This window comes from Eulemur rufifrons, chromosome 1 (assembly GCF_041146395.1).
Source record: "Eulemur rufifrons isolate Redbay chromosome 1, OSU_ERuf_1, whole genome shotgun sequence".
In the NCBI taxonomy this organism is placed as follows: domain Eukaryota; kingdom Metazoa; phylum Chordata; class Mammalia; order Primates; family Lemuridae; genus Eulemur; species Eulemur rufifrons.
The window spans coordinates 101,667,843-101,687,219 of NC_090983.1; the positions used below are offsets into that span (position 1 = coordinate 101,667,843).

At 53.8% G+C, this 19,377-nt stretch overlaps 2 long non-coding RNA genes and 1 other non-coding gene across 4 annotated transcripts; 2 read left to right on the plus strand and 1 right to left on the minus strand.

Moving 5' to 3' along the window:
* The first annotated feature begins 501 nt into the window (after window positions 1-501).
* On the plus strand, window positions 502-9,994 carry LOC138387061 (uncharacterized). The gene is made up of 3 exons (XR_011233909.1): window positions 502-642; window positions 9,140-9,236; window positions 9,547-9,994. It is a non-coding gene; the product is annotated as an uncharacterized lncRNA (long non-coding RNA).
* Window positions 6,982-7,044, minus strand: LOC138388012 (U7 small nuclear RNA). Its single transcript, XR_011234034.1, has one exon. It is a non-coding gene; the product is annotated as a U7 small nuclear RNA (small nuclear RNA).
* A 4,369-nt stretch (window positions 9,995-14,363) lies between the features above and the next one.
* Window positions 14,364-16,916, plus strand: LOC138387066 (uncharacterized). Of its 2 annotated transcripts, none has more exons than XR_011233910.1 (3): window positions 14,364-15,371; window positions 15,466-15,673; window positions 16,286-16,916. It is a non-coding gene; the product is annotated as an uncharacterized lncRNA (long non-coding RNA). The 2 variants fall into 2 exon arrangements; XR_011233911.1 differs by having other exon boundaries at window positions 14,364-15,082; window positions 15,171-15,371; window positions 15,466-16,916.
* The last annotated feature ends 2,461 nt before the right edge of the window (window positions 16,917-19,377 follow it).

Sequence of the window (19,377 nt, forward strand, 5' to 3'; positions counted from 1 at the left end):
ACACACACGCACTTGCAGGATGACCCTAAGGCACTGTAGTGTGTGGCCAGCGACTGGGGGATTAAAGGCCCAAGTCATGGATGTCTGGGACAGATCAGTCTTGTCCCCAAAGCTGCCTGGCTTGGGGCCGTCCTAAGGGCCCCTAGGTTCTTTCTGGGAGAGACTCCGGCATGATGCCTGCCTCTGGGTGTGTGGAGATTAGGGCCACTGAGTTCAGTATTGTGGCTCTCCCCTCCCCTGTCCTCATCCTGGCAGAGGCGCGAGTGGACCAGCCCCCGGGACCACTGCCCGCTGCCTCCCCACTGTCCCCTGGCCGGTTTGGCCTCTCTGTCTCCTTACCCCTCCCCCGTGCTTCCTCTCCACACCAGGCTTGATCCAGTCACACCATGTTACCCAGTTAATTTTTAAACTTTTTAAATTGTCGTCAAAGGAAAGGTTACCTGGCAGGGAGAAATGACATATGGACCAGGACATGGGATATTTAGGCTCTAACTGGCTTTCTCTCTGCCTGGCCCCGCGGCTCCGGGGGGGACGCTGAGACCCAGAGAGGGCCCCGGTGTCCACATCTGTTAAACGGGGTAATTCCTGCCCTGCTCACGCCATGCTGGAATCACGGGAGGGAACGAATGTGAAAACACTCTGGTAAGTCACCAAACACGGGCTCAGGTGTCCCCTGGCCTCCGCCCAGTGTGCCAGCTGTGTGGAGTCAGGCAAGCTGCTGTCTCTGAACTTGGGCTCCTGTGTGTTCCTGGTGCTTCAGAGGCTCGTCCCACGAGGGGCGGCAGCGACCCCGCAGCCGCCTGCCTCACCCTGGGCCTGCTGCACACTGAGCCCTAAATAACTGGTAGCGATTATTACGCATTTTAGAAAAGACATTAAAACATGTGGAAGTTGTGTGATTGAGAAAATGTGACTACTCGGTGAATCAGGAGGGACTTCAGAAGAGCCAGGCTCCTGAGAAGAAAAGGGTCTTTTCTTCCACGTGGAATTTCCTGTCCTGCTCTTGGGGTAAAAGGAGCAAATGAGCTGCCTGGGAGCGGGGGCTGCGCTGCGGATGGCCCTCGCCAGTCTCGCGCTTCCCGGGGTCCTCAGGGTGGGCGTGACCTTGCTCAGCGGCTGGAGCCCACAGTGGTGGGTGCCGCAGCCTGCGGTCCCCCTGATCGCCCGTGGCCTGGGCTCTGGGGGCAGCCCCCATGCTCGGCGCCTGTCGGGTGCCTGCGCCCCGCAGCGCCCCCCTGCCCTCCCTGCCCCCTGCAGGAAGCGGGGCTAATGAGGGTGCTGGGCTGCCTGCTGGGCGGCCAGAGCTGCACCGTCAGCATTTCTTCAGCGCCTCATAAATTCACAGAACTCCCTGCAGACAGAGCTCGGCGGGGAGGCTGTGGCTCAGAGAGGAGGCTCTTCTGAAGTAAGAGTGGACATCCCTTTCCAGGCTGCTGTCATCCTGGCTTCCTTTTGGGAATGGCCGTGGAGAAGCTGAGGAAGGAAGAGGGCAGGAGACAGCCACTCCCCTCCGGCTCCCCTTCCTCCCTCCTCCTCGTCCTCCTCCTCCCTCCCTCCTGGGACAGCCTCCGTACCACTGTTCAAAAGCCACAGAGCTCCGTCCTCGCGGCCTCAGCCACAGAGCCCAGCCGGGTTCTGTGCACGTGTTTCAGTTCCTGCGATGACCACGCCTGACATTAGCAGCTTCTCACACGTTGCCACTTGGTCCTGGCTGAAATCCTTGGCATTTTGGAGTCAGAGGGACAAGGTCTATATTCCCAGATCTTCCTCTTAGTGGATGGGGGACACGGACACTTTCACATCCATGTACACAGACATGCCCAGCACACAGGCAACGCCCAGGAGAGGTGCAGTGTCGCCCGCTCACGTGTGCCCCTGGAGCTCCTCACCCCGCCCTTCTTTCGGGCATGGAAGGATCCTTTGACAGTACGAGGTAGTGTCAAAGATCAGCAAAGCTGGATCATCGCTAAATTGGGAAAACAGATTTATTCAGTAACCACTGGCAGTGGGGGCAGAGCTGAGCTCCATTCCAGCTTGTGCAAAGGGGGCTTTTTGCTGCCTGCTTCTTCCCTGGGTGGGTTTGTTTCCTTGCCTTCACAGGGAGGTAGCTCCACACCCAGGAAGCCCCTGGCCTGGGAGCTCCAAGGTCACAGCTACTGGGGGGCAGGGCACAGGACGTTTGGGTCCTGCGCTGGTGGCCCCATCATGGGCACCCATGGGCAGCACGTTGGAGCTCCACCTCCGGAGGGCTGGGCGGTAGTGGCCACTGTCTGGCCTGGGCTTCCCCACCTTGCTGGTGAGTGTGGGTCACGTGGAGCTGACCTGAAGCGCCCTAGAGGCAGACCTGGGCCTCTGTCTTAGGAGAATGATGCAGGCTGCGCCCGGCTCCACATCCTGGGGTCTTTGGCACCTCTTTGACACCAGTTCTGCAGGGCGGTGGGTGGGTGCCCTTGTGTCTGGGCCTCTGGAGGCACTGCCACCGTGAGGGGTGTAGGCTCCTCTGCTGTGCTTTTGAGCATGTCCCAGAGTGTTCTCTTGGGGCTGGTTCTCAATCAGAGAAGCTGTTCTTTGCTCACGTTGCAGCAGCAGCCAGACAGTTGAGGCATACAGTGGCAGCGTCTGACGGCTGCGCCGCTGCAGGATGGAGCTGAGGGGGCGGCTGGGCTCATGCCCGCTGCCAACTGTGGTGCCTTCTGAAGGCAGCTGTGAAGGCTGGGCCTGCAAGGAGTCCCAGGCCCTCTCCGCGGGCTCGCACTTAGAAGGGCAGGCATGAGCTCCCCTCCTTCCACCGAGACCGCACAGGTGAGAGAGCAGCTGCGCCTACCAGCGCTGGGCACCTGCAGATGTGGACTGAGGGGGGATTCCCCTGTCCTGGGGCTACTTAGGCTAGGGTGTGACATCCCTGCAGAGGCACTGGGTACAGATGGGAGGTCCCTGATCCCAGGCACCTGCATTGTTTAGAATGCAGACCCTGCAGACCCACCCCAGGCCCACTGACTTGGCACCCCATTTGGGACCCAGGAACTGCACAGAAACAAGTGGCCTTGAGCACAGGGGCTGGGGACGCTTGTGGCAGACTCTCTCCCTGCCAGAGCCTGCAGCTGGCCCACCTGTGGGCAGTGGGGCTGCTGGGCCTGGGGACGTCCAACTCGCAGCTGGCCCAGCGTGGACACACAGGAGCCCTTTGCCAGTGCCGGGGTGAGCACGGAAGCCGGGAGCCGCATCCTTCCTGGAGTGTTTGTCCCGCAGGGCGCTGGCTGCTCCCCGGCCTGCTCCACCCTCCGTCACGCCCATGCTGTGCGGAGCAGCCTGCCTGTCCTTGTTCCTTTTTGTGTCTCTTAAAAATACCATTTCTTCTCAGAGGAAGTTATTTTGCCTTTAACATCTGGGTTACCATTGTCTCTAGGATTCAGGAAGGAAAGCCCTCCTTCCCTCTCCTAAACTGAGCGGTATCCTGAGGACTACTAATCCTGCCTGCACACTGTCCTTGGGCCGCCTGAGACCATCACGTGTGGTTTCCTTCCCAGCACCCGGCTTTCGTCGCCTTGTTCCCAGGGCCAGTGGCACACGTTCCGCGCCCCACTCTATGCTGGCTGGCTGTGGACCTTCCTCTCTCCCAGCCTCAGTTTCCAGAGGTGTCAAATGCAGACTTGGCTGTGTTTGCTCTCAGGACAGGGGACACCCCAGGCCTCCCCTAGTCCCCTTTGGGAGCCTGGCATGGATGGCTCTCCAGCCCCCACTACCCCGTTCAGAGTCTGGCTCCTGCTGCCCACCCCGGCATCTGCCTGTGTCTTTTTCCAGGAGGGCTCCCGTTCTGTGGCACTGGGGTGGAGCGTGTGGCCCAGCATCAGTGAGCGCTCAGGCTTCATGCTCCCTGGGCATCCGGCATAGGCTGCCAGCAACTCCTTCTCCCATGCTTGTGACATAACCTCTTCCAGGAGGCCTTGGAGGGGACCCTGCAAACAAACCCCTGGGTGGGGGGAGCTGGCAAGAAGCCTCCCCATGCCTGGCTCAGACAGACACACCCGGGGGCCAGGGTGGCTGCTCCGTGGTCTCCTCAGCTTTCGTAACTCACGCACTTAGACAGTAAAAGCACCTCCCTCAGGGGCGGTGGGAGTCCTGTGCCCCTAGATGTCAGGGTCTAGGTCAGGGCCCGGCCTCCTCCCTCCCAAGAAGACTCAGCCCATTGTTAGAAAGGCTTTTACTGGGAGAAGGGCAGAAATCTTGCAAAATCTACCATTCTTACCGCGGCCCGCCCTCTGGTTCCAGCAGTAGTGAGGCGGAAAGAACACAGCCCCCGGGACAAAGCCAGCCTGGACTGCAACCACCTGCCACCCCAGGGTCACCCCAGGCCAGGAGTATCACTCGAGTATCCCCAGCTACTATCCCCCGGACCACATGCGGGCGCACAGTAAATACGCAAAGCTCACCAAAGGCGTGTATGTACTGGTGCCAAAAACATATTGGTGAAAAACAGAAACCAAGATAACCCCAAACCTCCTAGCGGCCAGTCAGCCCTCACTCCACTGTACTTGGGCATCGATGTTTTAGCTTTTAGGCTTAAATCCAGACAGACGCCTCCTGGGGCAGCCACCCAGGAAGCGTGGGGGGCTCCTGCCCCATCTCACTGACCTGGATGTCCCTCCCCTCCAGCGGGGTCTGCACGGCCACCTCCGCCTGCTGCACAGAGCAGCACGGGGCTGTCACCTGTGCCCAAGGACAGCTTCACTCTGGCCTGCCCGATTCATGTTGTCCACGTGTCCCGGTCTCGTTGGTGTCCCGTTTTTGTGTCCACCCGTCCACCACCCGCCACGTTCTCCCTAAGCCACGTCTGCTCCCTGTGGCGGTGACCTGTCCTTCCGGGGAGGCTCCGTCAGTGTGGAGCACACGCACCCACCCCTGCTAGAGACCACGTTCAGCGGTGCTCGCTGTGGGCTCCCACAATGAGGTGGGGTGTTCAGACCTTGTCCACAGGAATACGGCGTCTCCATTCTGGGTGACCAGGCGGGATAATCCGCCTCTTCAAGCTTCTTCTAGAAGAAGGTCCCTGGCTCCTGCCCTCATCGTCCCAGGCTCTGCTTTCATCCTCACAGCGCCCCCCTCACTGGACTCTCCAGCCTCCTTACAGGCATCCTGTGGTTACATCTAGCGTCCCTGGGCGACCCAGGTGATGCTCCATCGCAGGAGCACATCTGCAACGTCTCCTGCCGCAGGAGTAATGGTGAGGTGACACCCACAGGTTCTGGCCATCTTGGGGAGAGGGGTACATGGTTCTGCCTGACACAAGGACCTTGGCATTTTCAAAATGCATCCAGCACGGAGACAGCAGAGTGGGAAGAGAGCAAGTTGGAGTTCAGACAGGCTGCTGGGAAATGTGGCTCTTCCATGCGTGTGACCTGGGACAGGTGACCTCATCTCTCTGGGCCCCAGCTGTCTGGGGCAGATCTCCGAGTTTTCCCTCAATAAGAGGCTGGCTTCATACCTTCTCTGTGGCTTGAAATCAAACAATGAGTGTCTTCCCTGGGGGGGCGGGGGGAGACATAAGGGGCATCAGGAAATGACGTAGCAAACAGTGTCAGAAGCTTCATTTCTTAGCCTAAGATCAGTCACTGCTCATTAATCCCTACATTTCTTCCAGAATCCTGAAGACTGAGCATGCTCTTTTGTTCACTGCTGTTTAAAAATGTCTTCCAGGTGCTGCCAAGCGACTTGCAGTTTGCTGCAGGTTGGGTCCCCAGGAGGCTGACTATGAGAGGCAGATCAGCTCAGGAGGCACTGGGATCACCACCTGGGCAGGGAGGGGGACAGGGCCCCGCAAAGCCCCGCAGAGGGCTCTGAAGCCCGCGGGAGGGGGGGCTGGTGGGGGCTGTCAGGGCACCCTGGAGTTGGAGTGTGGGGCCAGCCTCCACGCCACTGTGCCCGTCCCTTGTCCGATGTGGCCACGTGTGGAAGGGCAGTGGTCTTGGTCCCCAAGGGGCTGCATTCCCGCAGCTGGGGGATGGAGGAGGACCAAGGTGTTGCAGCATAGCCCCCCAAACACCTGCTTTTCCTTCCCCTCTTGCCTCCACGCCTTTCTGCGCAGGGCCGCCTCCATTCCTGACTGCCTGTGTTTTCCTCCCGTCCCGTACCTCCCCGCGTCCCTTGCTACTACTCAGTCTGGGACTCAGTCCAGGCAGCACTTCCTCCAGCGGCCTCTCGGGCCTTGCAGGTGAAGAGAAGCCCTCTCGCCTTTGTGCCCCCAGAGCTCTCACACCTGCTTCTGCCCACCCCTGTAGATGGCAGGAGCGTTGCTCAGGGCGGTCCACCTCCGCCCAGCCTGGCCCTGGGAGGACAGGTGCCGTGCGGTGCTCGCTTGAGTCGGGCACTCTGCGCAGGCGCAGTGCGTGATGCTACGTCACTGGGGCATGATCTGAGTACAGAGCGTTTAAATGATTTGAAACCTCCTGGGTCAAACGACTTTTCAAGTCTTGAGATAGAACTCTAACCTTTTTGACAGAGTGGCAAGCGCTGGGTTTAACTGAGCTGTGTAGACAGTGACAACTGAGGAAGCTGCTGTGCCCGGCACGTGTGCTGCGTTGCGGGATCAGTGGAAGCTGCTCTGTGAGCATGTGGGAATGCCATGGGGACGCTGACTAAAGGAGGGTGTCACCTGCGGTGGGGGGCGTGTCCTGGGGCCGGAGTGCACGGGAGCCCAGTCTGTAGACGCCGTCTGCAGGTCTGACGGCGATCGTGGATGGGGGCGCTCGCACGGCACGGGGGCGTCCTGCAGCTGCGTGCGTGGGTGTCTCCCCTGGTGTTGAGCAGTGGAGCGCATGGCTCCCAGGGCCTGCGGCCAGCAGATGGCTTGCCTCTCTGCACGTGGGAAGGAAGGACGTTGGCTGTGACTCGAACTGTACAGGGTAGGGAGGCGGAGGGGCGCCTCCGACAGAAACGGCAGCTGCTCACTCACTGGAACACAGTTCTTTTTTTTTTTTTTTTTTGAGGTCTTCAGGTGAAATCTAGAAAATGTGCTAGACAAATTCTAAAAGAGCTGTAAAGACACTTGGAACACAGTTCTTAATGCTCACCCTAAGAAGGGCTTCTGTTCCAGGAAGTGTGTGTACTCTGGCAGCCAGTGGCCTGCTGTGACCTGAGAGTTCGTGTCCCCTGCAGATCCGTATGTTGAAGTGCTAACCCCCAGGGTGATGGGATTTGGAGGCAGGGCCTTTGGGAGGCCATTAGGTCGTGAGGGTGGAGCCCTCTCGAATGGGATTAGTGCCCTCATAACAGAGGCCCCAGAGAGACCCTCCCCTTCCACCACCCCGGCCAGAAGGAGCCGTCTCTGAACCAGAAGGAGAGCCCCGGCCAGACACAGAGCCTGCCAGTGCCTTGGCAGGCACGTCCCAGCTCCCAGAACCCCGGGAGCTGCGTCTCTGCTGGTTACAAGCCTTGCCGTCCTGTGTTTTGTTACAGCAGCTCCGACGGATGCAGACAGTGAAGGCAGCAGTTAGGCTCGCAAGGGACTGCTGTTACAGCCCAGACCCCCAGGTCCGCTCAGGCCTGAACCAGGGCCTCCGGGATAGGGCTGGGGACACTTATGGCTTTAAAAGGTTCCCAGGTGACTCTAAGGCCACCAGCTCAGCACAGGGATCTATAGCCAGCACAGATGAATGCCCTGGCAGACTGACCTTGCAGAAAAAGTGACATGAGTGATGCCGGACAGCGTCACCTCCACTCCTGCGGCCAGTGACCTGGACCTTGCTGACTAAAAGTGATGCTGATGTTGACTGAGCACTCACTATGTGCAAGCTCTCTGTAACCCAAGAGTGAGGAAGTATTACCATTCCCGTTTTGCAGATGGCGGAATCGGGGCACAGAGAGAGGCTTGAGTAACTGGTCCAAGACGCCAGGGCTGGAGGGGGCAGAGCAGCCTTCAAGCCTGGCCTGCTAACCCAGAGCCACTCCTAGCCCACACTGGGTGGCCTCTGTATGCCAGGGTGTCGCGGAGCCTGGGAGGAGCTGCTCTGCTGCTCCTGGCCGAGTGTCCCTGCATGACTGCTTCCCTCTCCAGACCCTGGGGGACCTGGGGCAGGTGCCCCGGGGCCCTCAGGCCTGAGCCCCCCTCTCCCTTACACCTGGCCGTGTGGCCCTACGGGGCCGAGTTGTTATTGAGGTGCCTTCCTTTTCCTTTATAGTTTGGGCTCCCACTTCTGAAGGGTAGAAACACCCTTCCTGCTTCTTCATTTTTTAAAATAAGTTTTTAATTCAATTTTATCTGTTACTGCACTCATTGTAGTAAATCTGGAAAATCAAAAGCATAACGATGCAGAAAACTCACCCACAGTTCCCTGTTCACCATGAGCATCACCACATTTTTCTTTCCAGTATTTTTAAACTTGCTTTCTTGCTTTTCTTAATGGAGTTCATACTTTAAATAAAATTTTGCATTCCTATTTTGATTCAGTATTATATCAAAACACTTCTTGACACCATTAAAATAGCTTTTTGTAAACGACATTTTTTATCATTGTGTAATATTCCATCAGTATGAAAACTTAATACTTTACCACTTTCTTCATTTAGGTTGTTCTCAGTTTCTTGCTGTGAAAAGAGTGCTTGATGAACCTCTTTGTGTACATGTCTTTATCCACATCTCTGAGCATTTGCGAAAGCAGCATCAGTGGGTTATTGCAGAGGCTCTTGATACAAATTGCCAAATTGCTTCCCTGAAAACGTGTGCTAACTCATCTTCCTGCCCTTGTGAGTTAATATTTGACCTCCAAGGGTTGCTAGGAATCCTCAGTTATGAAATGACCTTTCAAACGTAATTGGGGCAGAAGGAACACAGAGCCCGTCTCCCTGTGAAGGGGCCCTGGGGAGCTTCAGCCCCATCAGGGAAGCACATGGTCTGCTGGGATGGGAGGAACAGAGCCCCAGGCAGGCTAGGCAGGTCGTGTTTGCCTGCTTAGCCTGTTATTTGTAATAGATCTCATTTGTACAGATCCATCGCCTACATAATGTCAGATAATTTTACACAGAATTGGCTTTTAGAGTTTAATATGTTTCTGCTAAGTCACTTAGAAGTGTTATTTTTTAAAAAATCTTTCTTTTTAAATGTTGAAGTTTTCCGTACCTCCCCCACCCCCACTCCTGTGCCCAGACCTATGGATCAACCCACGTTTTTCTGCTGGACCTGGAGACCCCTCGGAAACCTTCGCAAAGCTTTGCCCCAGGAAGCCGTTGCCAGTCGAAATAAGGTAGGCCCAGAAGAGTGAAGCTCATTCTGCACCCCCTTCTAACCTCCAAGCAATTGCAGCCGGGATGCTGCCCCGGGCGGTTCAGGGGTTTCTCTCCCCAATCTGTCAGTGGGCGTCTGGGTGGGAGGCAGCGAGTGCGTGGGTGGCCACCGGTGGGGGCAGGAGGCACTGGGTGATACTGTGGGGTCCAGGGCCCAAATGGGACCTTTAGTTCCCCTCACCAGGACTACATCAGCCACTGCGCTTCAGCCCCAGACGTCCCGACTGCGGCTTGGGCTGCCTGTATGGCGCCTCTTTCTGTCTTTCTTAGGAAGCTGGTGAGAGCTGAGGGAACCTTTGAGGACACGGAGACAGGTGGCAGGTGGCCCTCTGTGTGTGAAATATACCCCCACCTTCTCCCTGCTCCTGCCCACCCTTCACTGACCTCTGTCCTATCAGGGACCCATTGTCATTAGAAGTGACAAGTTGGGCTCTGACTGAAGCCCGATGGCGTCACTCTGCAAAAGTATGTAAGGTCCACATTGCCAAGGCCTTGTCCCTGTGTGGGCTGTGAACTCCTGTGACCCTGTTTCTTCCCTCCGTGCGGACTCTATGTAAACACACAAGTGATGCTGCTGACGATCATTCCCTTGTGTCGTCTTTCACCGAGTGGTTACGGAGGCCCTGCCTGGAGCAGGCGCTGTTCTGCAGATTGGGGTCCCTGCCCCCATGAGCACACATTCTTGGAGGACAGGAGGAATGAAACAGTGAACATAACATGTTTTTTTTTTTTTTCAACTTTTTTTTTTTTCTTTTTAAGACAGAGTCTCACTCTGTTGCCCAGGCTAGAGTGAGTGCCGTGGCGTCAGCCTAGCTCACAGCAACCTCAAACTCCTGAGCTCAAGCGATCCTCCTGTCTCAGCCTCCCGAGTAGCTGGGACTACAGGCATGCACCACCATGCCCGGCTAATTTTTTCTATATATATTTTTAGCTGTCCATATAATTTCTTTCTATTTTTAGTAGAGATGGGGTCTCGCTCTTGCTCAGGCTGGTCTCGAACTCCTGAGCTCAAACATAACATGTTTTGTAATGAAGTGACAAAGGTGAATTAGAGCAGCTCAGGTGCCCTGGGGTGCCAACTGTGACTTTAAACAGGGTGGCCAAGGAGCAGGTGGCATTCAAGCAAAGACTTGGAAAGGGTGGGCTGTGCGCATGCAGGTGCCCATGGAGAGAATAGTCCAGGCAGAGCGGACAGCCGGTGCAAAGGCCAGAGGGCAGAGTGTGGCACCAGGGGGCACCGTGGAGGGATGGGGACAGAGGCGCCCGGCCTGTGAGCCTTCCTGAGGACTTAGGCTTTCCCTTGGAGAGAGGTGGGAGCCTGGCCGGAACTGCAGGGACAGGCTGCAGGGCCGGCGGGGAGGTCAGTGCGGCCGCTGGCGAAGGCGGCGTTAGCCGTGAAGGAGGCGAGAAGTGGCCTGGTTCTGCGCGTATTTTGGAGGAGGAGCGGGCAGAATTTCCACGATGAGGGTTTGCGAGATGACTCGAGGCCTCTGAGCTGAGCAGTGGGAAGCAGGGCCCCGCCTTTCCAGGCGAGGACAGGGCGGGGAGGCGCGGGGTCAGGGCAAGAGGCGGACGGTCAGCAGCCCGGGTCTGGGCCTGCGGAGCTGGAGGTGCAGACAGACTCGCGCGGGTCGGGACGGCGGGCGGCGGCAGGTGGCCGCGCAGGCTGCGGCGAGGCCGCTGGAGACCGGCGGTCCGTGGAAGCTCTCTCCCGCCCCTCTGTTCCCTCAGAGAGGCAGGACGGTCGTGGCTGAGAGTGAGGCAGGAGTCTTCGGACAGGGACGGCAGGTGAGATGCAGCCGTCTGGCCGTGTGGAAGAGGGCGTCACCGTGGGAGCGTCGGGGACTCAGGTGAAGTCCATTGCCGGGGATGCAGAGGGTGGTCGGTCGGCCTGGTTGGCCTGTCCTTGCGTGTGTCCAGCTGTTGCGCAGGTGCGGACAGGGTGGGCGGAGCTAGACTCCCCCAGCCCGGCTTTGGTCTCCCGCGTAGGGACAGGGCCAGGTGTGTGTGCTGGGGCCCGGGCTTGCCTCCTCGCAGACCACTCCCCATGGCGCAAAGTGATATTTTAAAAATGGACATAAGATGATGTGGTTCTCTTGTCAAAGCCACCTCAAATCTTCCCATTTCTCTTAGAATGACATTCAACATCCTTAGCAGGGCCCACAGGCTCTGCAGCCCTGACTGCCCTTCCCACTGGGCTTTCTGTGATATGGCCCCTCTCACCCCACTCTGGCTACACTGGCCAGGCCCCAGGGCCTTTGCACATGTTGTCTCTTCACCTGGAAGGATCACCCTTCAGAGAGGCCCTCCCTGATCATCTGCCTAAAATAATCCTGATCACTGTCTATCCCTTCCCCTGCTTGTATTTCCCTTTACGGCAGCTACCACTGCCTGTCACTGTATTGCATTTCATTTATGATCTCTTCTCCACACCAGGACAGAAGCCACGTGAGGACAAGGACTATCCCGTGTGTCCTGAGGCTTCAATCTGTAGTATGCTGCCAATAATGATGTGTTGCCAAAAGCCACAAAGGCTATCTGCATATGAATTCACAGTAAGAAAATGTTACCATCCAAAGGTCAAAGAACTGAAAAATAAAAAGCATACCATGTTGGATAGCAAGACTCTTATTACAAAGATGTCAGCTCTCCCTATAAACTATGACTGCAATGCATTCCCACATTCTAATAAGACTAATTCTAAAGCTCTCAGCTAATTCTAAAGTTCACTTTGGGCTGGGAGGGAGCATGTGAAAGCAGCCAGAATATTTCTTAAAAGGGCTATAATAAGGGAGAACTAACCTTACTGTATCTCTATCTCTATATGAAGTTACAGTAGTGAGAAGTTTGTCTCTGGTGCAATAACAAACAGAAAAAAGAACAGAACATAAATAAATAAATGTCTGGAAAGGAATCCAAATGCGAGTGACAGTGAGGGCATGTTCCAGGTAGCAATCGAGTCAGGGAAGGGCACATTCGGCTGGTGCTGGCAGGACGCCTGGTGGCCTTACAGATAAGTCAGACCCATCTCCTTGCAGAACCACACCAAGTTCCACATGGAACAAACATGCAGTGCAACAGTTAGCTCTAAGATAATACAAAGAAACACAAAGCACACAAACATTAAGTTTGCACTGAGGAATGACTTTTTAAGCAAGACACAAAACCTAGAAGGTAAAAAGTCTTGATCGTCCAGACTACACATTTTTTTTTTTTTTTAAGAGACTGAGTCTCACTATGCTGCCCAGGCTGGCCTCGAACTTGTGGGCTTGAGAGATCCTCCTGCCTCAGCTTCCTGACCAGCTGGGCTCCTGCCACTGCACGCAGCTCTCAAAAACGATTTTTAAAATCCTGCTCAAGACAATATTTTAAACATAAAATAATAAAATACCAAAATTTGAAGAAACTGTGGTACCTTTGATGAATAAAGGGACAATTTACTTAATAATACAAAAAAGTCCAAAATGCCAATGGAAAATAAACCAACACATGCAGCCAGTTCACAGAAAAAGAAATACAAACAGTCAATAAATATGTAAAAAGATATTCTATCTCCTTCACCAATCTACAAAGTAGACTAATTACAGCAAGTATGTCTGAGTTTTAACCTATCAGATTAGGAAAGGAAAAACTGGCGACACACAGCATGTTTAGGACGTGAAGGAAAGTGCTTGCACCCGGCTGCTGGGAGGACGTTCGGCGTTAGCTGTGGGTGACCAGCTGCCTGGCGTGCAGGGCAACACGCGGAGCACATCCGCCAGCTGTGCGTTGGCTGGGAACGCACCCCACAGGTATGCCGCTGGGGCGTTGGCCGGGAACGTACCCCACAGGTATGCCGCTGGGAAAAACTCATTTATCAGGATGCTCTCTGCAGAGTATAGTAGCCCAACACTAAAAAAGCCTAATTATCTATCAAGAGAGGAACTGTTAATTGAATCAAATTAGATCAGAGCATTCCCATTCAATGGAATCCTATCAGCCAGGGGAAGAGTCAGCTCTGAACGTGGTGGTAGGAGCGGTGTCCAAGGTACCAGGACGAGGAGAGCAAGGGCAGAGCGCTGTGTACCACGTGCTGTCTCCTTGTGAAACCGGCAGGCAGGTGTGGTCTCAGGCACACTCTTGCACGAACCCTGCTGGGTGGTGGTGGGGGGAACAGCGGCCTTCTGATGTCAAGATTGTTCTTTTTTAAACACCAAAGGAGGCAAGAAAAGCTTCATCTTTCTCAGTTGCACCACTTTTAATGAAAGCATTTGCTCTGTAAAATTTGGATTCAGTCAAAAGGCTACACTGAAGGCTGCAGGTGCCCCACCCTGAATGTCTATGGGTAACAGCTGTCTCTGGTGGGGCCTGGGGGACAGCGGGCCTGGTGTGGGGGTGACTTAATGTCAACATTTCCAAATCCAGCAGCACCAAGAGGGCTGAAAAGAAGCCCAGCTTTCCCCGTGGGCCCTGCCCTTCCTGTAGCCACCAGGCTGCCAGCCTGGGGCTCTTCCTGAAATGTCTGCTCACCTGCAGAGAAAACCTGGGCAGATGGAGTCCCAATGGGCCCTTGGCTCTGCATGTGGGAGGAAGAGAGGGAGGGGAAGGAAAAACATTCTAGAACATTCTAAAAATGAGCACAGACCCAGAGGCAGGAATTAGAGACAGATTTTTTTTTTTTTTTTTTTTGAGACAGAGTCTCACTTTGTTGCCCTGGCTAGAGTGAGTGCCGTGGTGTCAGCCTAGCTCACAGCAACCTCAAACTCCTGGGCTCAAGCGATCCTCCTGCCTCAGCCTCCCGAGTAGCTGGGACTACAGGCATGCGCCACCGTGCCCGGCTAATTTTTTCTACATATATATTTTAGTTGGCCAGATAATTTCTTTCTATTTTTAGTAGAGATGGGGTCTCGCTCTTGCTCAGGCTGGTCTCGAACGCCTGACCTCGAGCGATTCACCTGCCTTGGCCTCCCAGAGTGCTAGGATTACAGGCGTGAGCCACTGCGCCCGGCCTAGAGAAAGATTTTGCCTCTGCCATTGCTGGGATCTTGAGAGGAGAGGAGGGGTACAGAGCACAGGTGAACTCTGCCACGGATGCCCCTCTGATTCAGGCTGTCCCCCACGCCAGGGGCCCACAGGAGCTGCTCCAGCTGAAAGCCTGTGTCAGCACAGAGGCTCTGGCCCCATGCAGCAAGGAGCTCACGGCTTGGCAATGAGAGTGCTCCTGCGTGGGTGGGCCTGGGTCAGGAGCTCACTTGAGTAAATGAGCTAACAACAAGGAAAGCACCATCAAATTGGTACTAACTGACCAACACTTACGTGCACATATAGTGGTAACATTCATCAGGTGTCCGGCAGGTGTGAGGGGGTGGTGGGGGTGGTATATTCACACCTAATGGGTGTGGTGTGCACTGTCTGGGGGATGGACATGCTTGAAGCTCTGACTTGGGTGGGGCAAAGGCAATACACGTAACCTAAACATTTGTGTCCCCTTAATATGCTGAAATAAAAAAGACAAAAAGAAATGCATGAGCTCGCCAGCCTGGGAGCCTCGGAGCACTGCACAGGAGCATGGAGTCTCACTCAGAGTGGGACTTAGGCCAGGCTGGGAAGCCTTCCTGGAGCAAGGGACACGGGAGCTGAGTCTCACAGGGGTGACAACACGAAATTCCTCTCCTGAAGCCCGTGCAACTGCTCCCACTGTGAGGGCCCAGCCTGCTCCAGCAGAGAAAGATGCTGGGCCCTGACAGGGCACCATTCCTTGCAAGACCACTCAGCCGCCTGGCTCCTTGCGTCACGGAAAGTGCAGTGACTATTTGCCCTGGAACAGGTATTTTTCTGAACACAGTTTGCCTTCCCTGCCTGCTGTGTCTGCCAGGCCCCCCGTGCATGGGCATGTGCAATGCTTTCTCACCCAGCAGTGCGTCCGACAAGAAAAGGAAGTGGGCTCATTGCCATGGCACCTGTCGGTCTCACTGCCCCCGCTCGCTGAGAGCAGCTGGCCTGAGAGGACCTGAGAAGGCCACTGAGACTCAGGATGGCACTAGCTGAGGGTCTGCATGTGGCAGAGCCAGGTCCTCTCTTCAGGATGCCACGCAGTCCTTGAGCACGACCAACAGGTGAGGCGGTTTCTCCCACAGGTGGGTGTGCGGGTGGTTCCTTTGTCTCCGGTCACTGCTGACCCTCTTGCCAATGTCTGCTTCTTATTCCCAGTTTGGACCCCGCTTGTTTTCTGAAAGTCTTGATTCCTAAAGAAGAAGCATGATGACTGTCATTTCATAGAATTTAATTTGGGAATGGCACTTTACTTGGTAACTTCGGGGTTGCCATGGTGCTGCCCCCGCGAGCAAAGCAGGTTTCCACGCTCACTGGGGTGTGGTCCCTGAGCAAGGCGTGTCTGGATGGGTGCCTCTTTGTGCTGGTACGTGGTCAAAATAAATGGAAGAATACAGCTATCCAGTATAGCCAAGGGCTTACTTAGCTCCTTCAGGAATGAAAGTTTGGGTCACTCAGCCAGGTACGGAACCGTCATCAGCCGAGGTGCTGGCCGAGGGCAAAGGAGACGTGGCATGAATAGTGGGAAAGGAAAGTGGCCGAGACCCACGATGGCTGTGAGAGCCCACTGTGAGTCCTCCTCTGCTCTGGTAGGCAGAGACGCTATAGAAATATGTTGCGTGTATCTAGCCCGTTCACTTTCATCTCTCTAACACAAAGTGCTAACACAAAATGCAAGTCCCAGGACCTCAAACGGGGATTGTGACTCACCTGGAAATGGGACGAACGTCCTGCAGGGATGGACACCTGGCTGATGGGTCTTTGTGTCTTCCCTTTCTAAAGAGAGATCGAGCTTACTCCCATGGTGTGGGGCGGGTCCCGTGCGAGGCAGGAGGTCGGTGCAGCCGTAGGGGTGCTGAGCTGGTGGAGGCGTGGACGGTGCCGGGTTGTCTGAGGTCACTCGCGTCACTGCATCTACATTCTCTGCCTTGCTGCGGGCAAGGAGCCCAGAGCTACTTCCTCAAACCCCCTTCCACAGGGCCCACGTGGGGCAGCCAACGAGGGCACATGGAGGAGGTTTGGAAGGGGGAGGAAAACGGAACCGGTACTCGATGGTGGCAGTCCGTGGCAGCTTTTGAGAGTCTCCTGCTCTGGTGCTGTGGCTGCTGAGATAATTTCTAGTGACTTCCTTGACCCTGGCTCCCCAGCCCTCCGACAGGTGAAAGTCTCGAATTCCCTGAGTTAAAGCCATTTCCATGAACACGCGGAGATCTCTAGTGGCTTCCGTTTTCCTCACCAAACCGTGCCTGAAGCAACCTATTCGGTAGCTGTTGCAGGACACTGAGCCGCAAGAACCAGGGTGTGCACGTGGATTGGGAACACATGTACCGGTAATTTCCCGACGAATGGACATGGGCACCCTCACTGGGCGTCTCCGGAGGGTGACGTCCTGAAGGCACCTGGGGCTCCGTGGTCCGGATGTGGCTGTAGGCAGGATCTGTGTGCCTGGTTAAATGAACTTACAGGTGATGCTAACTATGTTTAATCAAAATGCACAAGTAGTTTAAAAATATTTCTGCCCGTAAAATGTAGATTGACGATAATGCTAATAATGAAAGAAGAAGTGACAAGAAGTTGTGGAACAGGTACTTGTACTCCCAGCAGGGACATTTTTGGCATCTGCATTATCATGTGGAAACACTGCTGAGCTGGTTAGATTTTATGTATCTGTATTGTTAAGAAATTTAAAAGTAAATAATGTTTAAATAGATTTAAAAATAAACAAATCTTTACGTAATTATTTATGCAGTGTTTATCTCATAACTCAGTCGTATTCTCGGGGCACGCTATGGTGTTCAGAGTGTAAGTAGCCGAGCTCTGCTAAGTGCATAGGAACGTGCACCTGTGTGCGCCTTCGCTCATCCTGGGTTTCGTGGACGCGGGAAAGGTGGGTCACGTGGAGGCGGGAACGGCTATCGTTTTCTTTCTACTGTATTTTCTACCTAGTAGTTATCTACATGGATATTGCTTTTGAATATCAATTCCATATTCAGACACTTTACTGAATTCTCTTATTTTTCAGATAGTTTTTCAGTTGATTCTCCTGGTTCTTCCAGATACATAAATAATAGTAATATTGCTTCATTCTTCCCATTTGTGTATCAAACTGTCAGGCCCAGGTTGAATTCTGTATCATCAAAGTATAGAGTTTAAATGCATGTTTAAGCTTCCCTAGAATTTAGAGAGAAAAGGAAAACTTCAAAATTATTTTATGGAGTGAGCATGAAATTCGCACCAAGACCTGACAAAAAGTACACAAAAATAAAAACTTATATCAATTGATGCAAAAATGCCATGTTAGCTAATCAAATCTATAAATAAATTTTTAAAATAATGCAATATAACCCGGAGGGGTTTGTTCCAAAAAATGCAAAGATGTTTTACTATTAGGAAATAATTAACATTAAAAAAATAATTGGGAAATTGTTTCTCATATTAAAAGGTCACTAGAGCTGTGTGCAGTGGCTCGTGTCTGTATCTGTAGTCATTGCTACCTGGGAGGCCGAGGTGGGAGGAACTCTTTTTTTTTTTTTTTTTTGAGACAGAGTCTCACTCTGTTGCCCGGGCTAGAGTGAGTGCCGTGGCGTCAGTCTAGCTCACAGCAACCTCAAATTCCTGGGCTTAAGCGATCCTACTGCCTCAGCCTCCCGAGTAGCTGGGACTACAGGCATGCGACACCATGCCCGGCTAATTTTTTGTATATATATATTTTAGTTGTCCATATAATTTCTTTCTATTTTTTTTTTAGTAGAGATGGGGTCTCGCTCTTGCTCAGGCTGGTCTCGAACTCCTGACCTCGAGCGATCCACCCGCCTCGGCCTCCCAGAGTGCTAGGATTACAGGCGTGAGCCACCGCGCCCGGCCTGGGAGGAACTCTTGAGCCCAGGAATTCGAGGCTGCAGTGAGCTATGATGAATCTTGCCACTGTACTCCAGCCTGGGCAACAGAGCAAGATCCCGTCTCTAAAAAAGAAATAAAAGGAGTCACTAGAGAAAAGAAGAATCTGTGATTATCTCCATTAAGGCAAAGAGGGTACTTGATAAAAGCGTACAGTCACATCTAAAACAGGAACAGCTGAGTATTTCCTTAACGCACCTGGAGAGACAAAGTCAAACAAGAAAGCAGCTTCCCGCTGACGAGGGGCGAGGGCGTGCTGAGCGTGCCTTGAGGGAGGCAGTGGGACAAGGACCACTTCACCATTGTTAGTTGACACTGTGTAGGAAGGATAAACATAGAGCTAGAAAATAAAAAGGAATAAGATATAAAAATTGGGAAGGAGGAAGCAAAATCATCACTATTTTTTGGTGCCTGAATTGTATACCTGAAAGAACTAGGAGAATCTAGTGAAATCTTACTGGAAAAATAAGGAAGTTCAGTAAAAATAATGGAAGTGATTGCACCAAATATTTTCTTAAGGTAATTAATCTAATGTTTTTCTATAGTCTACATAGTTTTTCTTATATTCAGCTTTTATAACTTACATTTTCCTAGAAAGCCATACATTTCTTCCAGGTTTTTTATGCATTTGCATGGCTTTGAGCAAGATATGCTTTTAGTATGTTTTATAATTTTTTTTTCAGATTTGATTGGATTAATGTGCTGCCAATTCTCCCTTTTCCCCTCTTCAATCTAATTTTCACCCTTTTCTGCCTTGTTCTGGGCCCCGGAAGGCTGACCTTTGTGGCTGTGTCACCTGAGACCTTGCTGCAGCTGACCGGCTTCCTGTGGGTGGGGCAGGAAGGGGGGGCGCAGAGGGCAGGAGAGAAAGGCCGGGCTTCTCCCAGCCCGCCTCGCTGCAGGCCCTGCAGGCCGAGGGTCCTCTCCTTGCCGCTTCCGTCCTAGGGTGCGGATGGCTTCTGGCTGATGCTGGTCTCTGGGTGCCCCAGCTTCCCTCCCTGCTTGTCTCAGCCCTGCCCACTGCTCGGCAAGTACATTAGCCATCGAGGTCTGGGGTCCCCATAAGGGCTAGTGTTTGTAAATGTCCCATGAGTGTTGAAAAGGAGGTGACATTCTGGTTGCCAAGGCATAGTTTGAGATATACTCATTGATTTTGTTACCTGGACGCTCACC